Here is a 17440-nt window from a genome sequence, read left to right on the forward strand (position 1 = left end):
GTAGGATTCATACCAGCAATGCAGGGATGGTTCAAAATACAAAAGACTATTAGCATTATTCACCACATTGACATGAAAAATTCTAAGAACCACATGTTAATACTGATAGATGCGGAAAAAGCATTCAACAACATCCAACACCCATTCCTATTTCAGACACTCAAGAAGACAGAAATGGAAGGGAAACTCCTCAGTGTTATACAAGCTATAAAAACCAACAGTGAATGTGGTAGTCAACAAAGAAAAGACAAAAACTATCCCAGTGACAAAGGGGACCAGACAAGGATGTCCCTGGTCCCCATTCTTATTTAACATTGTACTGGAGATCCTACCTGAGATAGTTAAAGTTTATTGTGCCAACCTGGTCAATAAACACATGTAAGGTTAATTGAAGGGCGAAGAGATAAATGGCTCGGTGAGCCTTGCCTTTTGAGTTCTTTGGTCTCTTGCTTTCTGATAGTTGGACCAGGGTGCAGCTGCCTTAAGCCAATTCCCTGATTCAGGTGGCAAGGCTCACTTCCTGTAAGACATTCCCGAGGAGAAGCAACATGGATCTAATCCAATGCAGCTCTAGGTGCTGGAACAACCTTGAGGAGACCCCTGCCAGTGCTGTGATGCTTACGCGTTCACTGATTCAGCTTTCCTCCTGCAGTCGGCATCATCGTGTGTGTTTTGTGGGATGGAGGAGGACTTTGTATATTGGTGTTGGACATATGGGCTAATGTTAGACTTGGGCAGCACTGGGTCAGGATGTTTTCTTGCTGTGCACTTACCCTTTATAGAAAACTCTCTCTTATACATATGAGTTTCTGTGGATTTGTTTCTCTAAAGTACCCAGAGTAACACACTACCTAAAACATAAGGCAAAAAATAAAAAGACATCAAAAGTATTCATCTGGGGAAGGAAGAGGTGAAACTATCGTTATTTGCAGAAGATATCATTTTATATGGAAAATTACAAAAACTCCACAAGTGTCAGGGGAAGCCAGCCCCTAACACATCATTACGGGTCCGGTAGGCGCAATTGTACAGTGATAACAAGTAAAGATCATAGTAAAGTTATAGAGAGCATGAGAGATAGAAGTGAAGTATTGAAATAAAATAAATGGGAGTCAGACACGTTTCATGGTAGCATGCTCCCCTCTGCCCCACATGATGGTCCACGTGGAGGGAGAGAGAGAGTTTACTGGTAGCCCCGGCTCCTTTTATATTCTCTGGGGACATGCAAGCCCCCTAATTACAGGTGAGGACATACATCACAGGAAGGGGCTATACTATAGGTAGTACAGTAATCAGAAGGGGTGGTCTAGGGACATACACGCAATAGGAAGGGGAGGGATTGGGGTTATACATGTGACAAGATGGGTGGACCCTAGATTCAAGATGGCGACCTAACCTTGATCATCCTTGGATGGGTTTGCCCTCAGGGGTCTCCTACAAGGAAACAGACAACTACTATCCTTATCAGAAGGGAGTGGGCCCTATTTGTTGTGGGATAAACAGTGGTAACTACTTGCTCTAGATGGCTGATAGCTCCCAGGGAGAATAACCCCTGACCTACTTCTGATGACCAAGTATAGTCATTCCCAAGCAGCTGTCTGGCATATATTTGGGGGAGACAGCTTGGGAGAAATCCTTCTGTACCCCACACACAAGGGGGGTGCTGAGAGTGCTAGAAGAATATGGCAGAGTGGCTGGTAAGAAGATCCACAAAGAGAAGTCTATTGGACTGCTATACACATCAGACAAGGCTATGGAAGAGGGGATCAAAAAGGTAGTACCCTTCACAATAGCCAAGCACAAATTGAAAGAGCTAGGGATATACCTGACTAAAACAACAACAAGAAAAAAACAAGATTTCTATTAGGAAAACTGCAGAACATTACTAAAGAAACCAAGAGTGACCTCAATAAATGGAAGAACATACCATGCTTGTGGGTCAGAAGACTTAATACAGTAAAGATATCAGTTCTGCCCAAGGCACTATATAAGTTTAATGCTATCACAATACAAATATCATCATCTTTCTTCAAATAAATTGAAAAACTGATGACCAACTTCATATGGAGGGGGAAGAAGGCCAGAATTGGTAGGAAACTCCTCAAGAAGGACACAGTGGGAGGGCTTGCTCTACGTGTCTTCAGCACTTATTATGCAGCCACGGTGGCCAAAACAGTGTGCTACTGCTGTAATGATAGGTAATCATTCCAGTGGAAAAGAACTCAAAACCAGAAATAAAATCATCAGCATACAGACAAATGATCTTTGATAAGGGCCCCAAAAGTATCCAATGAGAAGCAGATGCCCTCTTTAACAAGTGGTGCTGGAAAAAAAATGTATATCTACCTGAATAAAAAATGAAGCAAGACCCTTATTTCAGTCCATGCACAAGAAAAAACTCAAGGTGGATCACAGACCTTGAGGTGAAATCCCAAACAACTCTTAGGGCCATCAATGAGGGAATGCGGACAAACCCAAGAATTTTGGCACAGGGGATACATAGGCTATTGAAAATAGGGCAGGACAAAAACACAGAGGAGTCACAAATGGACATGTGGGATATACTGAAGATAAAACACCTGTACATCGAAGGACTTTGCCAAGAGAGTAATAAGAGAACCCACAGACATGGAAAACATCTTTAGTAATGAAACATCTGACAAAGTCCTTATTACTAAAATCTATGATACTCTGCTAACTTACAATGAGAAAAAAATAATAATTGCCTGATGAGAAGCTGGGCAGAGGAGCCAAACAGAGGTTTCACAGAATCTGAAACCCAAATGGCAAATAAACTTTTGATAAAATGTTCCTGATCATTAGCCATAAGAAAAATGCAAATTAAAACGACTATGAGATACCACCTAACACCCTCAAAGATAGCCCAATTCATAAAAAGTCAGAAAGCAACAAGTGTTGGAGGGACTGTACTGAGATAAGAACTCTCATCCACTGCTGGTGGACATGTAGGTATGTACAGCTACTACGGAAATGGATTTGGTGATTTCTAAAACAGAGGGAAATTTAGCTACCATACGACCCAGCAATCCCCCTACTGGGCATATACTCAGAAGAGGCAAGAAAAAAACCACGCCTGATATCTGTGCTCCAATATTCATCGTGGCACAGTTCACAATTGCAAGCTGCTGGAAACAACCCAAATTGTCATCAATGGACGAGTGGATTAAAAACCATGGTACATCCATGCAATGGAGTACTATGCGTCCATTAAAAGCAGGGATGGATGCCTGAAGCACATCACTGCATGGGAAGAACTGGAGGAAATTATGCTAAGCAAAGTAATCCAAGCACAAAAGGACAAGTAAAACATGAGTCCACTGAGGTAAGCTTAAAAAGCAAAAGGGCCATAGGAGAAAAGCTTCTATATGCAACCATTCCTGGGGTGAGGTCTAGGTACTATGGCAGGGGCCTGACCCAATGCAAAGATACATATGGCAGTCAACTAAATAGGGGTGGAAAAAAGGGGGTGAAGACACATGAGTAGTGGGGGAACAGATCACTAACCTACCCAAGGGGAGGATCTTGTTTATATCTCTAGAGAAGAGGGAGAGAGGGACCAAAACTTCAACCCACTGTGCCAAGATGTGAAGGCAACTTACTGGCATGAAACAGTGAACCAACATATAGGTCTGTGGAGCCGGCCCTGATCCCAACTACAAGGACTCACACCCATTCCTGCCACCCCCAGAAGAATACACTTCTAAGGACAGCACTGAAGCTACAGCTCATGGACAGGGGTGCATCTGATCAGAGCACACAGGAGCAAGCAAGAGGCAAGGACAGAAAGTGCAACACATCCTGGCCCACCAAGCTCCAAGGATGATATACCTCCTAGGAGCAGCCAATGGACAGAGAAGACCATATGGCTGGCCTCACCACAAGACATGACATCCCTCACTGACCCATAGTGCTGCACAGGACAACACTGGAGGCACAATGTGGGAATTGTGCCGATTTGACCCCACACATGGGGGTGGGGGGCGCACTAAGAGCGTGCATCAAAGCAGAAAGGGGAGCAAAGCAATGAAGTCCACAGGGAATACCAAAAATAGACTTTGGGGCCAGGATGTGGCAGCCCATCAGAATGGACCTGGAAACACTCCTAAAAGTTACCAAGCAGACCTTGACCTATTTACAGGCTTTTCTTTATTGTTGTTGTTTCTTTGGGTTGTTGTTGTTAGTTTATTTTCTTTTTTGCATTGTCTTTTGTTTTTGTGCATATTACTGGTTTTGCATGTGATCTAGATAAGAAAGGTGGGATAAACAATCTGGAGGAGAAAACAACGGGACTGAGGGTTTGGGAGGACACGGGAGATGGGGAGGCAGGAGAAAGGAAGCGGGTGTTAACAAACCCAGGGACAAGGGAACAACACGTGATCTAAAATTGATGGCAAGGAGGATGTAGGACGCCTGGTAGGGCTTGCTCACAGGCAATTTAACTAAGAGGAATTACTGAAACCCAAATGAAAGCTAAACATGATAGTGGGACAAGAGGAAAGTAAGAGAAAACAGAGGAAAGAACTAGGAGGCAATGGCCATATACACAGTTCTAAATACAGACATGTATACATGTACATATATTTATATATAATGATAGGGAAATAGATCTATGTACATGTATTTATAGGTTTAGTATTAAGGTAGCGCTGGACATTGGGCCTCGACCCAAGTACTCCCTCAAAGCAAGAATACTTCATTCTAATAATCTGACAATATATGATGCTCACCTTCCAGACATGATCTCTGAAGGCAAAATGAGTGAATAAGCAAATGTGGTGAAAAATAGCTGATGATATTATTATCTCTGCAGATATATCTAGATAAGATAGGCTAGATGAACAGTCTGGAGAAGAAAACAACGGGACTGATGGTTCTCGGGGGACACATAAAAGGGGGAGGTGGGTAAAAGGAGGTTGTGTTCACCAACCCAAGGAGAAGGGATCAAAAAGTGATCCAAAATTAGTGGCAAGGAGGGTGTGAGAGGCATGGTAGGGATTCAGCAAGGGCAATGTAACCAGGAGAAATTACTGAAACCCGAATGAAGACTGGGCAGATAGTGGGACAAGAGCAAAGTAAGAGGAAATAGAGGAAAGAACTAGGAGGCAAAGGGAATTTATAGAGGTCTAAATACAGGCATGTACATATGTAAATATATTTCTATAGGATGGTGGGAAAATAGATCTACATGCACATATTTATAGGTTTAGTATTAAGGCGGGAGATGGACATTGGACCTCCACTCAAGTACTTACTCAATGTAAGAACACGTTTTTCTATTATATTGGCATTCCAGGATGCACACCTTCCTGACACAATTGCTGGAGACAAATGTGTGCATAAGCAAATATGGTGAAGAAAACTGATGGTGCCAGGCTATCAAAAGATAGAGCGTCTGGGGTCTTAAAGGCTTGCATGTAAACAAGCAGCCATCTAGCTCAGAAGCATCAAAGCCCACACGGAAGAAGCACACTAACCTGTATGACCACGAGGTGTAGAAGGGACCAGGTATCAGACATCAAAGAACAAAAAATCATATCAGTGGGTGCCCACCTTGCTGATATGACCACTGAAGACAAATGTGTGCATAAACAAATGTGGTGAAGAAAGCTGATGGTGCATGAATATCAAAAGATATAGCATCTGGGGTTTTAAACTCTTGAAGATAAACAAGCGACCATCTAGCTCAGAAGCAACAAAGCCCACATGGAAGAAGTACACTAGCCTGTGTGGTCACAAGGTGTCGAAGGGATCAGGTATCAGGCATCAAAGAACAAAATATCATATCATTGTAAATGAGGATGAGTGCAGAAAGGAGACCCAAAGCCCATCTGTAGGCAACTGGACACCCCCTTACTGAATGGTCATGGGGAGGAGACAAGCCAGTCAGTTTGCAGGGTACCAACAATGATACATACAACTTTCCTCTACTTCTTAAATGCTTCCTCCCCCCCCCCCCAACTATCATGATTGCAATTCTACCTTACAAATCTGGCTGGACCAGAGGATGTACATTGGTTCAGATAGGAACTGGAAATACAGGGAATCCAGGACAGATGACCCTTGCAGGACCAGTGGTGAGAGTGTTGATACCTGGAGGGTGGAGGGAAGGTGGGGTAGAAAGGGGAAACCGATTTCAAGGGTCTACACATAACCTTCTCCCTTGGAGATGGACAACAGAAAAGTGGTTGAAGGGAAACGTTGGACAGTGCAATATATGACAAAATAATAATTCATAAATTATCAAGGGTTAATAATGGAGGGGGAATGGGGAGGGAGGGGGGAAATGAGGAGCTGATATTAAGGGCTCAAGTAGAAATCAAATGTTTTGAGAATGATGATGGCAACAAATGTACAAATATGCTTGGCACAGTGGATGGATGTATGGATTGTGATAAGAATTGTATGGGCCCCCAATAAAATGATTTTTTTAAAAGAGTTGTATGAGGCCCCAATAAAATAATTTTTTTTAAAGTTACCCACTGATTTTGAAAAAAATGTGAAAAAATCTAGAGAACTTGTTTATTTTTAAAATAAAAAGCAAAAATAATTTTTGAAAAATAGCTGATGGTGCCTATCAAAATTTGTAGCATCTGGAGTCTTAAAGGCTTGAACATAAATAAGCAGCCATATAGCTGAGAAACAAACAAGCCCACATGGAAGAAGCACACCAGCCTGTGTGATCATGGGGTGTTGATGGAATCAGGCATCAAAGACCTAGAACAAGAGATCATATCAATGTGAATGGGGCAGAGAGCATGGAGTAGAGACCCAAAGCCCATCTGTAGACAATTGGACAACCCCTCCCAGAAGGATCCTAAGGAAGAGAGGAGTCATTCAGGATGCAGCATAGCACCAACAAAACACACAACTTACCTCTGGTTTTTTAATGCTTCCTCCCTCACCCCCTCTACCATGACCCTAATTCTACTTTACAAATCCAGCTAGACCAGAGCATGGACACTGGTACAGATAAGAGCTCACAACACAGGGAATCCAGGACAGATAACCCCCTCAGGACCCATAATGAGAGCAGAGATACCAGGAGGGTAAGGGTAAGGTGGGGGAAGAAAGGGGGAACTGATCACAATGATTGACATAGAACTCCCTTCCAGGGGGACAAACAACAGAAACGTGGATGAAGGGAGATAACGGTCGGTGTAAGACATGAAAAAAACTGTATAAGCTATCAAGTGTTCATGAGGGAGAAGCATGGAGTGCATGAAATACCAAGGCTCAAGTAGAAAACAAATGTTTTGAAAATGATGATGACAACATATATACAAATGTGCTTGCCACAATGGGTGGATGGATGGATGGATGGATGGATGGATGGATGGATGGATGGATGGATGGATGGATGGATGGTGACAAGAGCTGTAAGAGCCCCCAATAAAATGAATTTTTCATTACAGCCAAAAAAAGAAAAGAAACAATATCTTATAATTTTTATATCTTTGTTTTAATAAAGGTTTCTATGAAAAAAAGCAACACTTTTTTTTTGCCTTTCCCTAAGTCCTGTGTCTATCTAAGTAGTGATTTCCCCGCCTTCGCCTCCCACCCCTGATAACCATTAAAGATGTTTCTCTCAGTGGTAAAACTTTTTTTTTACTTTTAAAATAGTAACCTTATACAGTACTTATCATTTTGTGATTTAAGTATTTCACTCAGCTTCATATCTTCCAGCTTTATCCATGTTTTGAGATGTTTCTTTATTTTTTAACATTGCTTAGTATTCCATTCATTGTGTGTATCATAGTTTGTTTACCATTTTTCTATGGATAGACATTTAGGTTGTTGCCACCTTTTTGCTATTAAGACCATTATTGCAATAAACGTGTGTACATGGGTGTCAAAGCTCTTAATTTCTCTAGGACATATACCAAACATTGGAACTGTTGAATTATAAACGTTGTGGATTTAATTGTGCCCCCCACAAAAAATATGTATCAACTTGGCTGGACGACAGCTTGACAGTTATGTAATAATGCAATGTGGAAGTTATACAATGACTCCCCATGATATAATCTGATGTGAGAAGCCAACATGAGGATTAATAGTGGTTTGCAACACCTTTAAAGAGCTCTGGTGGCACTATGGGTTAGGCATCAGACTGATAACCTCAACCCTGTCAGTTCAATTCCATCAATCACTTGAGTGAGAGAGTTGAGGCTATTTGAGCCCATTGAGATTTACAGTTTTGGCTTCCAGTATAAGACGGTGATGCAGAAAGCCACACTACTTGTTCCCTCTACAATAAACAAGTTGAAAATCATGGGTAAAGAAAAAACATGGAACCCTGAATCTCTGAGAAAAGGGCAACTGGGTGGACTTCTTCTGTGCCCCAACAGTCATGCACTCCAGATTTTAAAAGGCTCAGACCATCCACATGGCTCCAGCATGAGGTTCTGGCAGAGACCTTGGCCTTTAGAACTAGTCTGAGGCAAAAAGCAGTCACTTAGCTGGGTTATTTTTTATTTTGTGTTGTTGTTTCTCTCTTTCTTTTCCCTTCATTCTTTTATCTTACAAAACGGGAATCCTTTGGACAATGTAGCAACAGCAACCTGCGATCAGCATACAAGATAATCACCATGAAGAAGTCAACTCATTTAAGCAATATTCAAAGTTAAAGAAAAACTTATAGGACTGAAAATAGGAAGTCTGTTATCAATATGCAATGAAGACACGTACAAGGAAAGTAAAGGGAAAAGTGTAGAAACAAAATATTTGAATAAAAAACGTCAAGTAGTTCACAAAACAGACTGTCTTAAACTTGGAAAGAAATAATAATTCTCAATGCAACCTCCAAAAAAATGAAACAAAACTTATAAACATTTATAAAACGAGAGCCACAAAGACCTACTAAATGATAAATAACACCAAAGAAAAAATTATGAGAAAACATACAAACAAAATTAACTCTGCCCAGAAAAGTACTAGGAATGAAGAAATCAATAATATCATTTTTTAAAAAGACATAGTAGGGGGAGAAAGGGGTGAAGAGGGACAGCAGACATTGTAAATATGGAAATAATTTATCAAAGGAGGGTTGGGGATGGAAGGAAAAAAGAGGAGCTTATCAAAGGCTTAAGTAGAAAGAAAGTGTTTTGAAAATGATTATGACAACATATATACAAATGTGCTTGATACAATTTATGTATGGGTTGGTATAAGATCTGTAAGAGCCCCCCAATAAAATGATTTATATAAAAAAGAAAATTTAGGAAATAAATACATAGAAGAGACATCAGCTAAGTCCACACCACCCTACGGGACCCACGAATTTTAAATAATAAAAGCCAAACACAAAGGAGAGGTTGATGTTGAACCTAAATTCGGAACACACAATTTGCAGAAGACTATCGATGATGGTGAAAGTCTAAAGCCCATTTATCTGGTCCTGCACTCAGATTAAGCCTCCAGTGAATTCCCTGCCTGTGGAGCAGGGCGAGGAAAGGTCTTGTTATCAGACAGATTAGTGCAGGTGGAGTGAGTTCAAAATGTAACACCTTGTTGTTTGATCTCCCTCGTGATTCAGTGTATAAGTAAGTGTTACCGTTTTTAATATTGTCTACTTTGTTTTCAATTGAGGTTTTTCTGTTTTGTTCTGTCATTGTTGTTGCGCTGTTTGTGTTTTATTTTGATTTTCTATGTTTTTCTGTACACATACAGAAACCCAGAATAGGTAAATTTATAGAGAAAACAATAGTATGAATAGTTCTAAAGGGAAGTAGCAGGGGAGGTGGGCAGAAAATGGAGCGCTAACAACAACGAGTACAAGGAAGAAGTAATATCCAGGAATGGAGAGCGGTGATGTTTTCAGAACTATTATGAATGTGATTGAGCGAGTGAAATGTGGGATGTATTAACTGTATGATGGTGAAATGGTCAAAAACAAATAAACTAATTAATTAAACACACCCAGCAAAATGAAAACAATAATTTCATACATATCAATAATGACACTGAATGCAAATGGATAAATTGCATCAGTCAAGAAACAGAGTACCAGAATGGATAGAAAACAGGATTTATTAACACACTGTTTACAATAAACCCACTTTAGACACAAAGACAAAATAGACTAAATGTCAAAGGATGGAAAATATATATTAAACCAATGCCATCAGAAAGAAAAGTAAGAGTTGTAATATTAATCTCTGATAAAATGGACTTCAAGGGAAAATATATCAGGAGAGACAATGAAGTGCACTACATAATGACTAAAAGTGACAATTGAACCATAAAATATATCTATGCACCCAATGAAACCCACAAAACACATAAACAAAACTCTAATAGAGTTGGAGAGAGAAACAGATAATACTACAATAATAGGAGGAGGCACTAAGACAATACTCTCAAGGAAGGACAGCACATCAGGACAGAAATTCAATGAAGATACAGATGAAGTGAACAATACAATTAATCAATTTGAACTTCTAGACATATACAGAATACTTCACCCAACACCACCATATACATTATTTTCCAGTGTACATGAAATATTCTCTCAAATAGAATGGACACAAAGCAAGCCTTTTAAAATGTTTTGAACATTGATTCTTCTAAATATTATTAAAATTGACACACCACTGGCAAATCTAATAAGCGAAAAGAAGTAGATGGTATGAATAGTATGGATTTTTAAAGGGAGCGAAATCACGGTGCAATCAACTGAAATACAAAGATAATAACACAACACTATGAAAGCCTGTGCTCCAACAGATATGAAAATGTAGATGAAATGGACAAATATCTAGAAACTATTCCACACCCAAAACCAATCTCACTGTCATAGAATCAGTACCAGCTCAGAGTGGCCCTGTAAATCAGAGTAGAGTGGCCCCTGCGAGTCCCAAAACTGTAGCCTTTTTCCTTTTTTATACTTGATCTCTTTATGGATGGATAAAGTGCCATCGCTTTCACTTAGAGCAGCTAGTGGTTTCAAACTGCTGAGCTTGAGGTTAGCAACCCAATGCCTGACCACTATGCCAAAGCTCAGAAAATCTACAACAAAATAATAAATAGATAAGGTCATTTCAAACCCCTCCCCCCCAAAAAAAATAAAATCCAGGATTGGATCAATTCACTTGGGAATTCTACTGAGCTTTCCAAGAAGAGGTGACACAGTTCTACATAAACTATTCCAGATTACAGAAAAGGATAGATATCTTCCAAACTGATTTTATGAAGTGGGTGTATCCCTGATACCAAAGCCAGGTAAAGACACTGCCAAGATAGAAAACTACAGAGCAATATCCCTCATGAGCAAAGATGTAAAAATTCCCAACAAATTCTAGTCAAAAGAATTCAACAAAATATGTTTAGCATAATACATCATGACCAAGTGGGATTCATACCAGTATACAAGGGTGGTTTAACATCACAAAAAAAATCAATAGAATCCACCATAAAAATAAAACAAAGGATAAGAATTACATGGTCATATAAAGTGATGTAGAAAAGGTATTTGACAAAACTCAACACCCATTCCTGATGTGAAAAAAATCCAGCACAATAGGGATAGAAGGGAAATTTGTCAATAAAGGCCATATATGCAAAACTAATGACCAACACCTTAATCATGAGATGGGGAGAAACTGAATGAAGTCCTCTTGCAAGACAGAACCAGATAAAAAATGCACTTAATCATCAATCTTTTTTAACCATTTTATTGGGGGTTCATACAACTCATCACAATCCATTCGTACATCCATTGCATCAAGCACATTTGTACATTGGTTGCCATCATCATTCTCAAAACATTTGCTTCCTACTTGAGCCCTTAGTATCACCTCATCATTTTTCTCCTCCCTCCCCACTCTCCACTCCCCCATAATCCCTTGATAATTTATAAATTATTATTATTTAGTCATATCTTACACCATCCGGCGTCCCCCTTCACCCACTTCTCCACTGCCCGTCCCCCCAGGGAGGAGGTTATATGTAGATCCCTGTAATCTGTTCCCTCTTTCTCCCTCACCTACAATCCACCCTCCCGGTAATGCCATTCTATGGTACCCGGCTTTCAAAAGATATAGTGTCGGGGTCTTAAAGGTTTGAAGATAAACAGGCGGCCATCTGGCTAAGAAACAACAAAGCCCACATGGAAGAAGCACACCAGCCTAACCTGACACAATCAATCTTATTTAACATTGTGGAAGATTTAGCCAGCACCACTGCGGGGAGGAGACAGCTAGTCAGGGTGTAGTGTAGCAATGATGAAACATACAACTTTCCTCTAATTCTTAAATGCTTACTCCCCACCACTATCATGATCCCAATTCTACCTTACAAATCCGGTTAGACCAGAGGATGTGCACTGGTACAGAAAGGAACTGGAAACACAGGGAATCTGGGACAGATGATCCCTTCAGGACCAGTGCTGAGAGTGGTGATACCTACCAGAGGGTGGAGAGGTGTGCTAGAAAGGGGGAACCTATTACAAAGATCTACATACAACCTCCTCCCTGGGGGACGGACAACACAAAAGTGGGAGAAAGGAGACATCATACAGTGTAAGATATGACAAACTAATAATAATTTATAAATTATCCAGGGTTCATGGGGGAAGGGGGAGCGGGGAGGGAAGGGGAAAATGAGGAGCTGATACTATGAACTCAAGTAGGAAGCAAATGTTTTGAGAATGATGAGGGCAACAAATATACAAATGTACTTGACGCAATGGATGGATGGATGGATTGTGATAAGAGTTGTATGAGCCCCCAATAAAATGATTTAAAAAAAGAATTCAAAAGCATCCAAATTGGCAAGGAAGAAGTATAACGCTACTTGCTGGGGATAAGCTTCTATACACAGAAAACGCCAAATACTCAACAAGAAATTGTTGGAAATAATTGCAGATTCAGCAATGTGGCCGGGTACAAGATGTGCATACAAAAATCAATCAGATTCTTGTATACTAACAAAAAGAGCTCTGAAAAAGAAATCAAGAAAGCAATACTATTTATGATAGGTACACAAAAGATGACACACAGGAATAAATCTAACCAGAGAAACAAAAGACTTGTACAAATAAAATCAAAACATGATACTACACAAAACCAAAAGAACTAGATAAATGGGAGAATGTACCATGTTCATAGACAAAAATATGTGAAAATTACATTCTAAAAATGTCAATACTATTCATAGCAATCTGCAAATATAATACAATCATGATGCAGATCCTAGCATTATTCTTTAAAGAAATGGAAAAGCTAATCACCACATTTATATGGAGAGGAAAGAGATCCAGGATATTCAAAGCACTATGGAAGAAGAACAAAGTAGAAAGTCTCTCACTTTCTGACCTCAAAACCTACAATACATAGGATGATGGAGCAAAAAGATAGAGTAGATAGTTGATAACTTGGGTGAAGGAAAAGATAGAATTCTATAAGAGGGATAAGTGAAAAAAGGAGGGCAGAGAAAGCTATTGAGAGAATTGAAAAGTAGCTTAAGTTATTACATACAAAATTAATTATGTGATCTGTAACCTCCCACCAAAATCACAATAAAAAGTTTAAAAATACAAGTAGGCATTCAGGTAATCAACAAGCATATGAAGAAGTGCTCACAATCACTAGCCATATATGTTAGGCCAGGCTGACTAAAGAAAAAATCCAGTGTCACTAATATATGTGTAAGAAAGAGCTTTATGTGGTGTAGTAGTTATATAATAAGAAAACAGCCCTGCCCATTCTAGATCAAGTCGATAAGTTTGATACTAGTCTGTAAGTCTCTCTTTAGACTCACACAGCCACATGCAATGATGCAGAATGCACGAAGATGGCAGGCTGGTGGGTGCAAAGTCTTGTAGATCCAATGGCGGTGGCCCTGACAGCTTTCCAAGTGACTCTGCAGGAAGGTGAAGGCAGAGATGAAGAGCCGGCCTCCGAAGAGATATTTACTTTGGTCTCACCTCCAAAGGACGTCATTGAGCTGCAATCTAATGGACAGGTTCAATTCCATTCATATCTTCTTACAAGTGCCATATTGACACGCAAAAAAAACTATCATACCATCTGAGAGATGCAAATCAAAAGAACAAGAGGATAGAAAACCTCCTGCTTCCCAAACTCAAAACCTATTACACAGGCATGGTAGACAAAACAGCCAAGTACTGGGACAACAATTGATATATTGTCAGCATAGACAAAGAACCTGATATAAATCCATCTTTGACAAAGGACTGAAATACATTATTTGGGGAAGTGATGGTCTCCTCAACAAACAGTGCTAGCAAATTGAATTTACATTTACAGAAAAGTGAGAAAGAACCCATACCTCACCTGATATATAAAAACAAACCCAAAATAGAGTAAATGCCTAAATGTAAATCCTAGAACTATAATGATCAATGAGAAAATAGGCACAAATCTAAGGGTCCTAATACAAGATATAAATACCAAACATAATGGAAACCACATACACAAAAGACAAAATACATGACTGAGGCCTCGTATAAATAAGACACTTATGTGCATCAGAGAATATATACCTAGATCGAGATTTGTTGAGAAAAAATGATTCACATTTTGATTAAATTTTGTTTCATAAATATTTTGTGTTTTTGTAGCAATCAATTTTGACTTGTATAATTTTTTTAATAGAGAGGGGTACAGAAAATAGCTGCCAGATAGCAGGAACTATGAGAAGCCTCTCATAATCCCAGCAAGAATTTAACAGGTAGGGACCCATGTGCTGAGAAATCAGATTACCTGAAATCTGGATGCTCCAAGATTATTATTTTTTTTTTAATTCCTTAGTTTGGCATATTAGTGAGTCTCTCTGGTTCCCTCTTCCCAGACTCTGTGACTGTGGGCACAGGAGGCTCACCTCATTCTGACCTTCTTCTGATCTGAAGCCTCTTCTTACCCCCAACTCCCATTCCTCCCACCTCTGTCCCCTAGGACCTCTGTGTGAAGGACAGATTGTGTGGCATGGTGCAGTGTCTGCTCACATTATAGGCGATGTAACTTCCTACTTTTTCCAATACCCAAAGGCCCCTCTCCCCTTACCCTGCACCACCCAGACCCTCACCCTCTCTGTAGGAGCTATATGACATAATGACCCTGGTAGACTCAGGACTGTCTTCCCAAGCGTGGTTAGACAGACTACATTCATCACAAGCAGACTCCTTTCTTTGAGTCAGAATTTACTAGTTTCTAATACACATCCTACTAGGAGATCCAAATCAGGGGAAGGTTCTAGGCTATTGGCCTCCAGATCCAATTATTTTTCAGTAAGGGAATCTGTGTCCCATACAGAGGGCAAACCACTCACACACAAACACGCATCCTCTACTGAACACAATAAGGTGGGTCAATACCTCCTAAGGCATTACTTCCTCCCAGAGCACAATGACGCAGCAAGCCTCACTCGAAAGCAAAGGGAACTGTGAGTGCCCCCAGAGGGCATGCTGAAAGAGTGACCACTGGACAAGAAAATAAGGCCCCAACCCAAAACACTTGTCCTGATTCTTGTACAGCACAATCTGCCCACACTTCTTACATCCTGTCCATAAACTAGTCTACACTTTGTATCTTCAGGCCTCTTACCACAAAGCTAAGACCACACTCATCTTCCAATAGGACCCCACAGAGACAGGCACTCCCAAACCAATCCTTTCTCTCAAGCACACCAACCCGCCTACATCTGAGGGAAGAAAATCCAAGAGAAACAGATAGCTTAGGATTTTTAGCTTTAGAACAACTCATTCAAAAAAGACATACGACTTTTTTCTCTTTTGCATTCAGCCCAGACTTACTTCTTTAATTATACCATAGCCTCATCTGTGTAGTAGATATAATCTCCACCTACCCAAAAACCACTACCTCAAGACCCTGCTCCCCCTTTCTCAGTGAGACACATTGTCCGTGAATTGACAGTTTTATTTCTTCTGTGCCCATGTGCATACCTTTAATATGTTTTTGATGCCTTATACCTCTAGATAAAACTTCCAAGATTATATTAAATAAAAGTGGTGATAAAGACCAACCTTGTCGACCAGTTATCAGATATCAAAGAGCTAAAAACCATATCAGTGGGTGCCCACCTCCCTGATACAATCAATGAAGCCAAATGTGTGCATAAGCAAATGTGGTGAAGAAAGCAGATGGTGCCCGGCTATCAAAAGATATAGTGTCGGTGGTCTTAAAGGCTCGAAGATAAACAAGTGGCCATATAGCTCAGAAGCAACAAAGCCCACATGGAAGAAACACACCAACCTGTGTGACCATGAGCTGTCGAAGGGATCAGGTATCAAGGAACATAAAATCATATCATTGAAAATGTGGGTGAGTGCAGAGTGGGGACTCAAGGCCCAAGGGTAGCCAACCGGACACCCCTTGCTGAGGGGTTGTGGGGAGGAGATGAACCAGGCAGGGTGTAGGGTAGCAACGATGAAACATAACTTTCCTCTATTTCTTAAATGTTTCCTCCCCCCTACTATCATGATCCCAATCCTACCTTACAAGTCTGGCTAGACCAGAGGATGTACATTGGTGCAGATGGCAACTGGAAACACAGGGAATCCAGGACAGATGACTCCTCCAAAACCAGAGATGAGAGTGGCAATGCCTGGAGCTTGGAGAGAATGTGGGGTGGAAAGGGGAAATTGATTACAGGAATCTACATATAGCCTCCTCCCTTGGGTAGGGACAGCAGAGAGAGGGCAGAGGGAGACGTCGGACAGTGTAATATATGATAAAATAATAATAATATATAAATGATGAAGGGTTCACGGGGTGGGGAGAGTGGGGAGGGAGGGGGAAAATGAGCAGCAGATATTAAGGGCTCAAGTGGAGGGCAAATGTTTTGAGAATGATGATGGCTACAATTGTACATATGTTCTTGACACAATGGATATATGTGTGGATTGTGATGGGAATTGTACGAGCCCCCAATAAAATGATGGGGAAAAAAGACCAACCTTGTCTATTTCCTGTGTGAAGAGGAAATGTTTTCAAATTTGTTTCCTTATGTGGGATGCAAAAAATTTCTCTTCTATTCCTATTTTATGGAGTATATTGATTAGGATTGGATTGTGAATTTTAACAAATGCCTTCTCTGCTGCAATTGATATCATATGGTTCTTGTCCTTTATTTTGTTTATGTGGTAAATTAATATTTTCTAATATTAAACCATCCATCCATATTTGGTATAAATCCCACTTGATCGTGTTTTTGTCAATGCTTTGTTTAATTATGTTCACTAGGTTCTCATTTCTAGTGATGCCTGCCTAGCTTATGTATCAGAGTTATAGTTGCTTCATAAAATGAGCTAATTGTCTGAGGGGCTGACCCCAATCCCAACTACTAGGACGCCTGCCATTCCCCCAGAATTTATTTCAGAGGACAGCTCTGAATCTGCAGCTCAGAGAGGGACATGTCTGATCAGAGCCCACGGGAGCAA

This window comes from Tenrec ecaudatus, chromosome X, assembly GCF_050624435.1.
Source record: "Tenrec ecaudatus isolate mTenEca1 chromosome X, mTenEca1.hap1, whole genome shotgun sequence".
NCBI lineage: Eukaryota > Metazoa > Chordata > Mammalia > Afrosoricida > Tenrecidae > Tenrec > Tenrec ecaudatus.